The sequence below is a fragment of the Scyliorhinus canicula genome, chromosome 11, assembly GCF_902713615.1.
Source record: "Scyliorhinus canicula chromosome 11, sScyCan1.1, whole genome shotgun sequence".
NCBI classification, from domain to species: Eukaryota; Metazoa; Chordata; class Chondrichthyes; order Carcharhiniformes; family Scyliorhinidae; genus Scyliorhinus; species Scyliorhinus canicula.
In genome coordinates this window covers 55,901,112-55,914,128 of record NC_052156.1, presented here as the reverse complement: position 1 = coordinate 55,914,128, position 13,017 = coordinate 55,901,112, and the positions used below count along the sequence as shown (strand labels likewise).

General features: G+C 43.1%; 1 protein-coding gene across 5 annotated transcripts in view; it reads right to left on the bottom strand.

The window, feature by feature from the left end:
• Window positions 1–13,017, bottom strand: part of LOC119973093 (chemokine-like protein TAFA-1) — a 691,496-nt gene that overhangs the window by 413,523 nt on the left and 264,956 nt on the right. The gene's annotated exons all lie outside the window — the stretch shown is intronic.

Genomic DNA, 13,017 nt, shown 5'->3' with positions numbered 1-13,017 from the left:
ATTCCTGATTTCCACCCAAATGGATTCAACCTTATCCTCCATAGCACCGATGTCATCCCTTACTATTGCCCGGATGTCATCCTTAAATAACAGAGCAACACCACCTCCCTTACCATCCACTCTGTCCTTCCGAATAGTTTGATACCCTCGGATATTTAACTCCCAGTCGTGACCATCCTTTAACCATGTTTCAGTAATGGCCACTAAATCATAGTCATTTACGATGATTTGTGCCACCAACTCATTTACTTTATTCCGAATACTACGAGCATTCAGGTAAAGTACACTTATGTTGGTTTTTTTTACCTCTGTTTTGAATCTTAACATCTCCAGTTTTATTCCTTTTGTTATTACTGGGCCTATTCACTGTGCTCCCCTCAGTCACTGTACCTTGTACTGTCGCCCTTATGGATTTCTGACCATGTCTTCTCTGCCTTGCACTTTTCCCCTTACTTCCTTTTGTTTCTGTCCCTGTTTTACTACCTTCCAACTTCCAGCATTGGTTCCCATCCCCCTGCCACATTAGTTTAAACCCTCCCCAACAGCTCTAGAAAACACCCCCCCTAGGACATCGGTTCCAGTCCTGCCCAAGTGCAGACCGTCCGGTTTGTACTGGTCCCACCTCGCCCAGAACCGGTCCCAATGCCCCAGGAATTTGAATCCCTCCCTCTTGCACCATCTCTCGAGCCACGCATTCATCCTATCTATCCTGACATTCCTACTCTGACTAGCTCGTGGCACTGGTAGCAATCCTGAGATTACTACCTTTGAGGTCCTACTTTTTAGTTTAACTCCTAACTCCCTGAATTCCGCTTGTAGGACCTCATCCCGTTTTATAGAGACACTCTATAAGAGGAACAAATCAACATAGAATCATAAATTCATAGAATTTACAGTGCAGAAGGAGGACATTCAGCCCGTCGAGTCTCATGGCCCTTACAAAGGGCACCCTACTGAAGCCCATGTATCTACCCTATCCCCGTAAACCAGTAACCCCCACTTAACATGTTTTGGACACCAAGGGCAATTTAGCATGGCCAATCCACCTACCCCGCACATCTTTGAACTGTGGGAGGAAACCGGAGCACCCGGAGGAAACCCACGCAGACACGGGAAGAAAGTGCAGACTCCGCACAGACAGTGACCCAGCCGGGAATCGAACCTGGGACTCGAGCTGTGAAGCAACTGTGCTAAACTCTATGCTACTGTGCTGCCCCATAGCATAGCATAACATAGACAGTAAGGAGGGGGGAACTGTGGGAACATATATGGACAGTTACTGGACAGTGCAAGACTACTACCACTGGACAAATCCAGAGAGAAATGGGAGGACAAATTGGGGCCGGAAGTGGGTGGGGACTCTGGACCAAAGCACTGAACAGGGCCAACTCCTCCTCCTCCTCCTGCGCTAGGGTAAACCTCATGTAGTTTAAAGTGATGTACAGAGCCAACCTACATGAGCAGGTTCTTTCCAGAGGTGGAGGACAAATGTGAATGAGCAGCCTGGAAAATCACGCCCACGTGTTCTCGGCATACCCCAGACTTGCCGGGTTCTGGGCAGCCTTCTTCGAGGCAATGTCCAAGGTTGTGGTGGTAAGGGTGGAGCCGTGCCCAAGAGTGGCAGTATTCGGGGTATCGGACCAGCCAGAGCTACACATGGGGAAGAGGGCCAAAGCCCTGGCTTTTGCTTCCGTAATCACACGCCAGAGAATCCTGCTCGGCTGGCTATCAACAGCACCACCCACAGCTGTGGACTGGCTGGCAGAGCTGGCAAAATTTCTCCACCTGGAAAAGATCAAATACATCATCCGAGGGTTGGGCGAGGGCTTCCACAAAGCGTGGGGCCATTGATCGGCCTGTTCCAAGACCTGTTCGATGCCAACACCGACTAAGAAGAGGGAAGAGAGGGAGGGAAGCCAGGGAAGGCACATACAAGAGAAGTGGGCAGGGGGGAGGGGAGGGGACTCAAGGGAAGCACAGGGACAAGGGAAGGAGGGGAAGAAGGGAAAGCACACACGAGAAAGGGATAGGGGGAAGGGGAAGGAAGGGAACTCAAGGGAAGCACAAAACGAAGCTCGGGGACCAGGGGAGGAGGGGAAGAAGGGCCACGTAGCCCCCCCCCCCCCCCCCCCCCCCCCCGCCCCTCACAATAAAAACTAAAAGCCCCTGCAGAAAGAGGTGGAGCACAATATGGGGTGTCCAGGGCAGACAGCAACACTAAGAGGGGAAATAAACAACCAGCGAGGGAAGGGGGGGACCTCATGTGAAAAATGGTGTAAATAAGACACAAACTTGTTTGTAAATACCAGATACAAATGAGCTGTTGCTCTGTAAAAACTGGAAAACACCAATAAAAATCTATTTTTTTAAAAGACTGTGTGTATATTTCTATTTCAAATTTTAAGAGCATAAATAGTAAAACAAAAAGGTCCAAAGTAACAAAAGGATATCTGCTAAATGTGCAGTAACGTGCTGTTGTACAAGACTGAAGATACATTACGGTCTCTATGTTGGAGCCTGCCCTATTGTGTATCCACATTGGTTTTTAACAGGTGTCACACATGCGGTATTAACAAATAGCATCTTGCTGCTGCAGAACATTAGGGTAAAATGATACATCTGGCTAGGAATACAAGAGAAAATGCAGATCAGCATGACTCAAATAATGGTATGGCATAAGACATTAGCTGCCTAATGAACTGTAACCGAAGTATTAAGTCATAAATGGAACTGAAAATTCGCAGTGAAGTACAAGCATCATACTGTACTCACAAACTAGTTTAACCCTTTCAGGAAAGTAACACACTTAGACTGATATCCAAAAATATCATTTCACATGAACAACAATGCTGTGCTTCTCAAATGCATTTCTTTTAAGTAACTGTCTCAAATGATTGGTTTTAAGTGAACAATTATTATTTAGTTATTTGGATGAATAGGTCATCAATAAGGATAACAAGTATTTTGTTATGGCTGAGTAATACTGTAAACCCAGCTATTTCACTCCTGCAAAGTCATGAGAATCACAGAAATCACAAGAAGTATTACATTTAGGTTATAAAAAAACCCCCAGATTAGAATTTGTCTTTGATTCTTTCAAATATACGTTATGATTTATTAGAACCGGCAATGAGTACACAGCTTCAGTTATCTTATTGGACAATTAAACCATCATAAACAGAGCAAATAATAATCAAATACATCATCTGCCTAAATGTGAAATTATCTCGATGGCTTTTACAGTAACACACTGATGTTAAATTGAATAAAGCAAAGATCCAGTTGGTTTAGATTACGGTTCAATTAATTTCTCGGAAGGCAATTACTCAGTGATTAAAGGAAAGACTTAATGTTTCATTTATTGTTTGTTTTGTGTCGATGTCACCAAAGTTGCCGTGCGTAGGAGTAAAGATGAGACAACTCTGATGACATCAAATTTGTATTTTAAGAGCTAGAAGATTTGTAGAATTAGGTTAAAATAATAAAATTACCTCTACAAAGGAGGCCAACACAACCTCCTGTCTTCTGGTTCCAAGCATAAACTATACTTCATTGGATTGCTATATTATTTCATTGGTGACATGTCTTCAGCCTGATATGGAGAATGTAAAACTACAATGTGGTGGGGGAAAGAGCATCTTCCCACTACCTAAGATGAGAACTATGTGAGTGCCAACTTCAATGGGCTCAAGGACGTCTGCCTAGAGTGCAGTGGTGGGTGTCACATTTTTCAGCAGTTTTCTTAGTTTACTTTATTTACTCAACTTGCTTGGATGGTTAAATTATTTTAAAATATTATTTGCAGCATTACTATGTCATATTTTGGTTCTTTTGCAGAATTCCAAATAAGAGAAATTCACCTATTTCTTAGACTTTCCTAAATGAGTCACATACTTTGCTGTATCGAAAAGTATAACAGTATGGCCTATGTATACAGTTTGCTCATAAACTGTTGGAAAAATAGTTCTTCTCTACCCACGTTAAAAACACTGAAAGGCCAGATAATAAAAGCAAACTGAAAATAGCTTTTTGCTGGGTTTTCTTTAATTAGACATTTTTCTCTATTGGCTTCAGCATCTGGCATCTAACTTTCCCCATAGACATCCTTTGGAACATTTATTCTTCCCAGGAGAACTTATTGGTGTGTCTAATAATAAAACACAAGTGTTAAAAACCTGCTGTTCTCTGCCGAGTCGATTTGAAATTGCTTACTTAACATTCCTTTTATAGTACGATGACATCAGGTTGCCATGTGACTGGATGTCATTACAGCTTCTGGGATCCCATTCGCACCCTCGCCTTCTGAATTTTTTGCTATTTATTGCCAATTGTTCCTTCATTATGTTGTATGCGTATTTAACCTGGCACTCGCTTTTCTTTTCGGTAAATATTGTAAATTGCATTATAAAAAATATTTAACGTGGCAGATTATTGTGGGCTATATGATACCCAAATAGCAATGACATGAAAGTGCAATGATCGGATATGACAGCTCTCGCGATTTGATCATGAGAGATGTTTCTCAGCCAAATCCAGCCTCACTTCTGATTTCGCGAGTGGCCAAAACATCTTGCAGTTTCCCTGCTGCTGGCATTTGCTCAGGGTTGGGACTAGATTGCTGACTCTGTCTGATGATTGGTGAATCGATTACAGAGAGCACCTCTGCAAGACCCAAAGCTGCAGGGAAAGGTGAGCTAGAGCATCAGGGATCAGTGTAATCAGCTAGAGCTTGCCAAAGATAGTGAGGTGAGGGGGCTTGGGAGCTAGCCATCTTTCTCTTTTCCTCTCTGGCTTCAGAAATGATAGAAGCCCTATGAAATTGACTAACATTTTTGGCCTAGTTTTCAAATTCCTACCTGCTCCCTCCAATCTAAAACCAAACTTTGAACTGTTTTTCACTTTTTAATTGCCTCTCATTGAGCCATTAGAGTTTTTTGCCCTCTCTACCCAGCCCCCCCCCCCCCCCCAACTTCTCTGCTTTAGAAACCTCCTGCGTTCATTTTCTTCTGTTGTGCCTTTCATTTCTCTAGCTACTCTTTATTTATAAAATCTCCCTCCTGCTTATCACCTACTCTTTTGTATTCTTCAATGTAAAGCACTTTGAGGTGCATCCCTCCATAAGGTTTATGACAGAATTACGAACTGTTAACCATTGGTACTAAAAAAAATCAGTGCAACTGTACTGTTCACTAGCGTATATTATTCTCCATAATGTCCATTTGTTATGTGAAATTATTTTAAGATGTTGCAAATGTAAATGGTAAAAAAAAACTGCTGACTTAATCTTAAAATTGAAATCTTTACATGTTATGGGCAGATGCAGATATATATCTAGTGTTACATAAGATATTGCAATTGCATAGGACAGGCAGGATGGCTATTTTATCTGTCATCTTTTATTCATACATTTGTGTTAACTTAACTGCCTCTATCATATTTTGAACAACTCAAATTTGAAGCTGATAATTGCTCACTGTCGACAAATATATTTTTAATGCATTAAGCTAGGACACAAGGGTTAGGTTTCATCTTCTCGAGGCAGTTACTTCAGTGAATAGTCACTGCGGTGGGAGGGCCTTTCCTGAATTTAACATGTGAGGGGAAAACAACGAGGATTTTAAAAAAGATTTTCATAAATCATTTTCAGGTGCACCAACGTAGTTTACGTAAAGAACTCTGACCTGTTAGATTAAAATAAGCTACCAATGAAATTTATAAACCAACCATCAATCTGTATTGATTTATGCTTGGAAAAAAACTCAAGATTTTTATATAAAATATCAAGAGATTTAAGAGCCTGCCTCATGATTTATGAGACAGTGAGGTTGGCATTACTGAATATTTCAGTCATTGAGTTAGAATATTTTTAGCATGCACAGTCCTTTGCATGTTGATGATGTGTGCAAGGTGCCTTATAGCAAACGAGGAATTAATAGATCCTCTTTGTACAACATTAGCAAATTTTCATCTTTTTTCAATGGCCAAACGAGATGTACAGATAGTTTTCAATTTTATCTGAACTTTATGTGCACGCAATAGATTTCAATTCACAGTAGACTGGATTTTAGCAAAGTAAAAGGGTTTAATCTAAAAAAAGGAAATGAGTTGTGATTTACCAGGGAGCAATGCTGCACATCAAGGCTCCTTGTGTTAGCAATGCATGTACCAATTTGCAACATGAGATAAGAAAATTTCACTTGATTTAATTTTCCTGTTAAATATTACTTGTTTAATCTGAAGAAAATTGTTCAATTTTACGAAGAAAAATAAAGTTTGATTTGAACATAAAATAATAATGAAGTTTTGCTTCAGTATATTGTTACTCCAGTGATTTGGAGCAGGAGAATCGGATAACGCCATACCTGGAAAACATCGAACCAAAGTATAGTTTTATGTGCACCATATGCTAAGAGTGCTAGTTGCATCTACATTAATATTCAAGATGTTTCTTTCTGCATCTAAGCATCACATATTGCCTCCAGTGAACACAATGTTAAGGTTGCAACTATCTTTTATGCAATTCCGGCCTGGAAGAAATTGCTATTCAATCTCCTTGCTGGCCCATAGCCAATTGCCCTTGAGAAGGTGGGAGTGAGCTGTCTTCTTGAACTTTGCAGCCTATGTTGTGGAGGTACACCCACAGTGCTGTTTGTTTCGAAAGGAGTACCAGACTTTGGCCCAGTGACAGTAAAGGAACAACAATATAGTTCCAAGTTAGGATGGTGTGTGGCTTGGAGGTGAAACTATAGTACTTCCATGTGTCTGTTGCCCTTGCCCTAACTGGCAAAGGTCATTTGTTTGAAGATGCTGTTGAAGATGCATTGGTGAGATGTTGCAATACATCTTGTACAAGGTACATACTGCTGCCAATTTGTGCAGCAGTCTGAGAGAGGGAGTGACTATTTAAGATGGTGAATAGCATGCCAATCAAGCGAGCTTGTTTGTCCTGGATGATATTCTCAGTTTGGTAGTGGGTCCTGAGAAAAAAGGTTAGTGAATCATGCACTTTCTTGGACAACAGCCTTTGCCTGAGGCAAATGTGGCAAAGACTGCTACATCAGAACAGGGCTCCTAAACTACACAGGTGAGGTTTACCAGTGTTGACCACCATGGTGCGAATCATCATCTTATGTGGCAAAAGGCTCCACAGAATCCATCTAGTGCAGGTACATCTACAGTGATGTTGGTTGGTAGTTCTAAGATTCTAACTCAATGACAGTGAAGGAACGGTAATATACAATGGAATTTCCCCCCCTCCCCCCAAAATGGCTAAGTGCTAATCTTGACCCGAAAACTGCCGACCTAGCGGAGTGATGTGGACCGCAATTTTAGGCACTCCGGGGGAAAAATTTGAGCACTTTAATCAAGGGGTGCTGCATTTACACTGCTCCACAGCACTTGCTCTCATACAAGCCAAACAGATGGCAGCGAGGAAGTTGGCCCCAACCCATATGCTGGATGCCTTTAAGGAGAGACGAGCAGCACCTTCGGCCTGGAAGGAGACCCTCCAGCAAGATAACAAGTCCAACATGGGAGACGGTCGCAGTACTGATCAGTGCCAGCAGTCTGCACAATAGAACGGGGATGCAATGCCGCATAAAGATCAATAACCTACTCGGCGTGTCCTCTCTGCATTCCACCTTGCTGTCACCCCTCAGAATTTCACCTCAACTCCACATACTGCTAGCTAGGAGTGCCCCAGCACCCCATCTCCCACAGGCTTCAGCACACCCCCTGGCAATCCTCTTCAGAACCTCTCGCTGATTATGTGCAGTGTCCACACATTCCAGGTCTCATTGAAAACTGACCTGCTAGATGGCTAGCTCACATTATTCACATTTGTTTCCTTGCCGGATAAGCTTGCCTAAAACCACCGCAAACCAGAGGCTTGCAGGTGAGGAGCAGGCCTGTGCGGAGAGTGAGGTGGACCTGAGAGAGAAAAGTGAGGAGCCACTACAGGTTTATCCAATGTTATTTCCCACTGGAAAGGTTTTCTTGCCACTCTGACACACTATGACCAATCTCAAGTGAGTTCAATGTATCCCAAGCCATTGACCTGGTCATATATTAAAACAATGTCCCTTGCCATGCACGAGCATCACCCAATCAGCCTGGCTAGTCCACCAGCAGTGTCCCTCCACCCACCCTCAATACAACCTCGGTGGAGATGTCAGAGGAGGACAGTGAAGAAGCGTCATGGCTATCACCCACACCATCCACCAGTGCAGTCACACACCTCAATGGGCAATCAGCAGGCAGTCTTTTGGGTCATTATCTGGTGGGGACCACACAGCTTCTGATGCACATTGGATGAAGGCAGGAATGTCCCAAGGATTGGACAGTCAGAGGCCTGGTCTGCTGTTTCCCAGGACTTAGCCAGGTGCCATGCCTCTGGACACGTTCGTCCATCGGCTGCTGGTGATGCAACAGCAGAGCCGGGAATACCAGGAGACAGTGTCAGCGACACTCCTGCAACTGCAAGCCAAATAGACCAGTCCAAAAGTCTTCTGTCTCAGTAGACTCGACCACATGTGGGGCAGGTGGTGCATGAAAGGTTGAGTAGATAAGAACATGGAGAAGAGAGTTGGTGCAATCACACCATGTTGGTGCATGATAGGGTTTGTGATGGTTCCACAGGTTAAAATAATAATAATAATCGTTATTGTCACAAGTAGGCTTACATTAACACTGCAATGACGTTACTGTGAAAAGCCCCTCCTCGCCACATTCTGGCGCCTGTTCGGGTACACAGAGGGAGAATTCAGAATGTCCAATTCAACTAACGAGCACGTTTTTCGGGACCTATGGGAGGAAACCGGAGCGCCCTTAGGAAACCCACGCAGACACGGGGAGAACTTGCAGACTCTGCACAGACTGTGACCTAAGCCGGGAATCGAACCTGGGATCCTGGCACTGTAAAGCAACAGTGCTACCCACTGTGCTAACGTGCCACCCTTGTATGCCATCGTAGAGTGGGTGGAGGATGGTGCAAAGTTTTAAGGCCATCCCAATTTGAGGAAGATACTCCATAAACCTTCATAGTTGACAGAGTGAAAGGCTTTTGTGAAACCAAAGAAGTTCATGTACAGCAGTTGGTGCTGTTCCTTGCACCCTTCTTGAATTACCACTATTTCACCAACTCCTTAAGGAACGTTACTTCCACTTCAAAGATTTTCTTGCCACTCTGACACATTATCAGTGGTGCAAAATGGCATGTTATTCTTGGGTTGCTGTGTATCTAACATGTCTGATTGATCCAGAGCAATGCAGAGATGACACAAGTCCCAAATCCACAGTAGTTTTATTTATAATCATAGAACTTACAAGATTCTCACAGGCTGTGTGCCAAAACCCAATTTCTTTCCCTGGAAGCTTCTCTTTTGCCCGACCCACAGGCTGAAGCAACCAAGTACAGTCACATAGATTAGAGAACCGGCTTAATAATCAAACACAGATCAATCAAACCATTCACCATGACACCAAGTCGGTCCTGTACCGTAGCATTTCCAAATAATTATTTTGATTTAAATAAAACGTAAAATTAAGAAAATAATTCAAGTATCTCCTGTGACATTACCCGTGGATAGCTTGGAGGCTGCAGGTCAATTCTCAGATATTAAGATTGGGTTCTGGTTAATTTAGTTTCATCCCATTATTGAAATGATTAATTTATCTAAGAATCCAAATTCAGGGTGATTGCAGGGTGATTACTGTTATGTGTCAACAAATGAGATCAATTAAAGAGCAAAATGTGGCTCCTTGTAAACTTATATCTCAGTTCTGAAAAAAAAAACTACATAAAATGACAAGCTGCTCTGAAAGCACTGCAAAGACTCTCAGTGTCACTGATTGTTGTCGGGCTGGCAAGTGTATGGATATTCTACTTGTCCCTATACAAAATGGCCATTCATCCCCTTAGGATTGCCTCCACATCCTCATTCCAAAGTTTAACTTGTGGCTCAGCTCTGCAGAGCAGTTACTCCACTCCCGGTTGGTGAGCTTCCAGCTAGTTCTCAATGGATGTTCAAATTCAAATAAGTCCCAACTATGAACACGGACTAGGCCCCGGGCTGATTTGATTTCCCTGCACTACACCTACGTGACATGAACTATAATTGAAAATTAGTCCCTGTGAGTGCTTTTTCAATCATTTTAATTTAGCTTATTTGTGCAATATATTGAAACAATTGTTAACAAATCAAAAATGATAAATTAAAACACTATTAATATAGTGCAAAAAGAAACTTTATAGATCCAATGCTTGAAAATAGGACTGAATATAATTTCTTCCCTGGTCCACTCCGTGCCCCTGTGTGGAGACACCAAGGCTGCACACAGGATGCAGCGGGAAAATGAGAAGTTCAATCACATCAGCCTGTTCCAATTATGGTCAAGCAGGAGCCAGATAAAGCTCAGCTTTGGCCAATGCCTGGGGCTGTGACTTGGATGTTAATTGTGTTCTGGTGTTCTGGTGGTGAGGTTGGGGTGGGTTTGCTGTCGTGAGTTTGGGAAACCCAAAAGAAAGGGCTTGCTGAAGATCCCACAGAATTCGGACTGGAGGAGTCCATTAAGTGAGGTTCATGCCCACTGGCTGTCTGACTGGAAGGGGGAAGGCATTGTGGCTGGGGGGTGGGGGGGGGGGGGTCTAAGAGAGCAGGTAAGTATTTTGGTGGAGTTTATTGGACAGGAATGGTAGTTCTGTATTGTGGGGGTGAGGTCTACTGAATCAGGCAAGGGAGGTTGCATGGTCGTTCGGATTGCTGTGGGTGCGGATTACAGGTGGGTCTGGATTGGAGGGTAGCTTCCAGTAATGATTATGTAAAGGACTTTCTGGGTGATCCATGGGGTACTAGGTCCGAATGGTGATTGGAGTCCTGATGGTAGTCAGGGGTCGTAGACCATGGTTGGGGGAAATCTGACACCGGTAAGGCAGATGATGGCGATTGGGTGGAGGGGGGGTTGCAGATTGGCTTTAGAGGGGAAGATGGTGGTCGGGGCTGTTAGTGATCCGGGGTCAATGGTGGTCTGTGGCATGGGCAAGCAGACAGATGGTGGCATTCATATTGGGGTGGTTACTGGGCAACACGTTGGCTTGAAGGAAATGCTCCTGCTCTTTCTGGCTCCCAATACTGGTAGAAAAACACCGATTCCACTGATTGAGCTCTTTTCACTCACCTCCCTATAGACTGCCAAATTTCCTAAAGCTTGGGATAGTCAGCCACCTGTAGTTAAAAATAGAATCCTGGTTAAATTGAAGGCATGCAGTCTTATAACAATGTTTAAATGCGCAATCTTCTTCCCCTGAGGAGGTTCCTTCCCCCGTTGCACCTCTGCTATAATTGGGAGCAAACGGGTTTGAGGCAATTTCAGTTCCCGTTACAGATTCTTTGCATTTTAATCTCTGAGATGATCATAACCCAGCCACGTTTGGGAAACAAGATTCAGTCCTTTGTCTCCAGTTTATCTTTTCTGCTCAGCAGTGATAGAGAGAACTACCTTTAGACAAGGAATCACTTTGTAAAATTAAGAATAAGTTATTCATTATATGTTACTAATTTCATTTTTATCTCAAGCACAAGATTGAAAACAGACCACTTCTGTTCAAGGGTCTGTACAATACAGGAACAGCAGTAGTCCAGGCAGGCACTCATCGCAAATATCAGGTTGCTATCCTGATATCCTGTTGCCGGGAGACATGTGGTGCAAGTCAAAGTTAATTGTTGTGTTATAGAAGAACAGTAGTTATTTGCACATTAGTATGTTGCAACCTGCTACAAGACTCCAAACAAGAGTGGAAATTTTGGACTAGAATGAAGCCTTTTACACCATGCAATTTGATCCACTGTGAAGTCGGGGCTGAATTCAATCCACTGCACATTGTGCTGGATGAATGATAGAGCTTTTTAGCTCAGATGACTACTGGCACAAGCCATTGTGTTTAAAATGAACTACTGCTTGAAGATGGAGCTATGGTCCTTGATTAAGTGACACAAGTGGAAGTATGACAGTGCCCGATACGCTTTTATCTGTTCACCTCTGCTGTATTGCAGTTAACAAAGGGTTAAAGAGGAAGCCTCTTCATGGAATTGACTGATGATTTGATTAAGAACGATAACCCAATCATGTGAAATATTGCTGCACAATTACACAATTTCAGCGCACCTTCAAAAACGGAAAGATTTGCAATTTGTCATAAAGACAGCAGGCATAAATATTACAAGTTTACATGAAAATTGAGGTAAATACAAGTGACTAGCTGGAGTTCAGTCCTTTCTAGAGTGAAACGTAAACTATAAGTTTGTCCGAGGACATGGCTAGAAACTCTTCAATTCATTCAAAATGAATAATTCAGAAAATTACTTTTAAGGGACAGGCTTCATAATGAATTGTGTCTTTCCCTCAAGTAAATTATCTGAGGCTGAGTTTTGGGAAACATCGTAGACCAAGAATAGGATGATACATAAAGGGAACAGGATTAATCTGACTATGGATAGGGGCATGGTGGGGCAATGGTTAGCACTGCTGCCTCGTTGCGCCGAGGACTTGGGTTCAATCCCGGGTCACTGTCCGTGTGCAGTTTGGCCATCCTCCCCATGCCTGTGTGGGTCTCACCCCCACAAGCCAAAGCTGTGCAGGGTAGGTGGATTGGCCAAGCGAAATTGCCCATTAATTGAAAAATAAACCATGACTTTGAACTTCATTTATTAGTCCTTTAGCAATTATAGTGCATACAATCTAGAACTGGTCTTCAAGTTCTAATAGAATGACGAGGTCAAAGTGATTAAAATTTCAAGAAACCTTTTTGCGCAACTTTCTATTGTGTTGATGTACATAGAACATACAGTGCAGAAGGAGGCCATTCGGCCCATCGAGTCTGCACCAACCCACTTAAGCCCTCACTTCCACCCTATCCCCATAACCCAATAACCCCTCCTAATCTTTTTGGACACTGAGGGCAATTTAGCATGGCCAATCCACCTAACCTGCACGTCTTTGGACTGTGGGAGGAAACCAGAA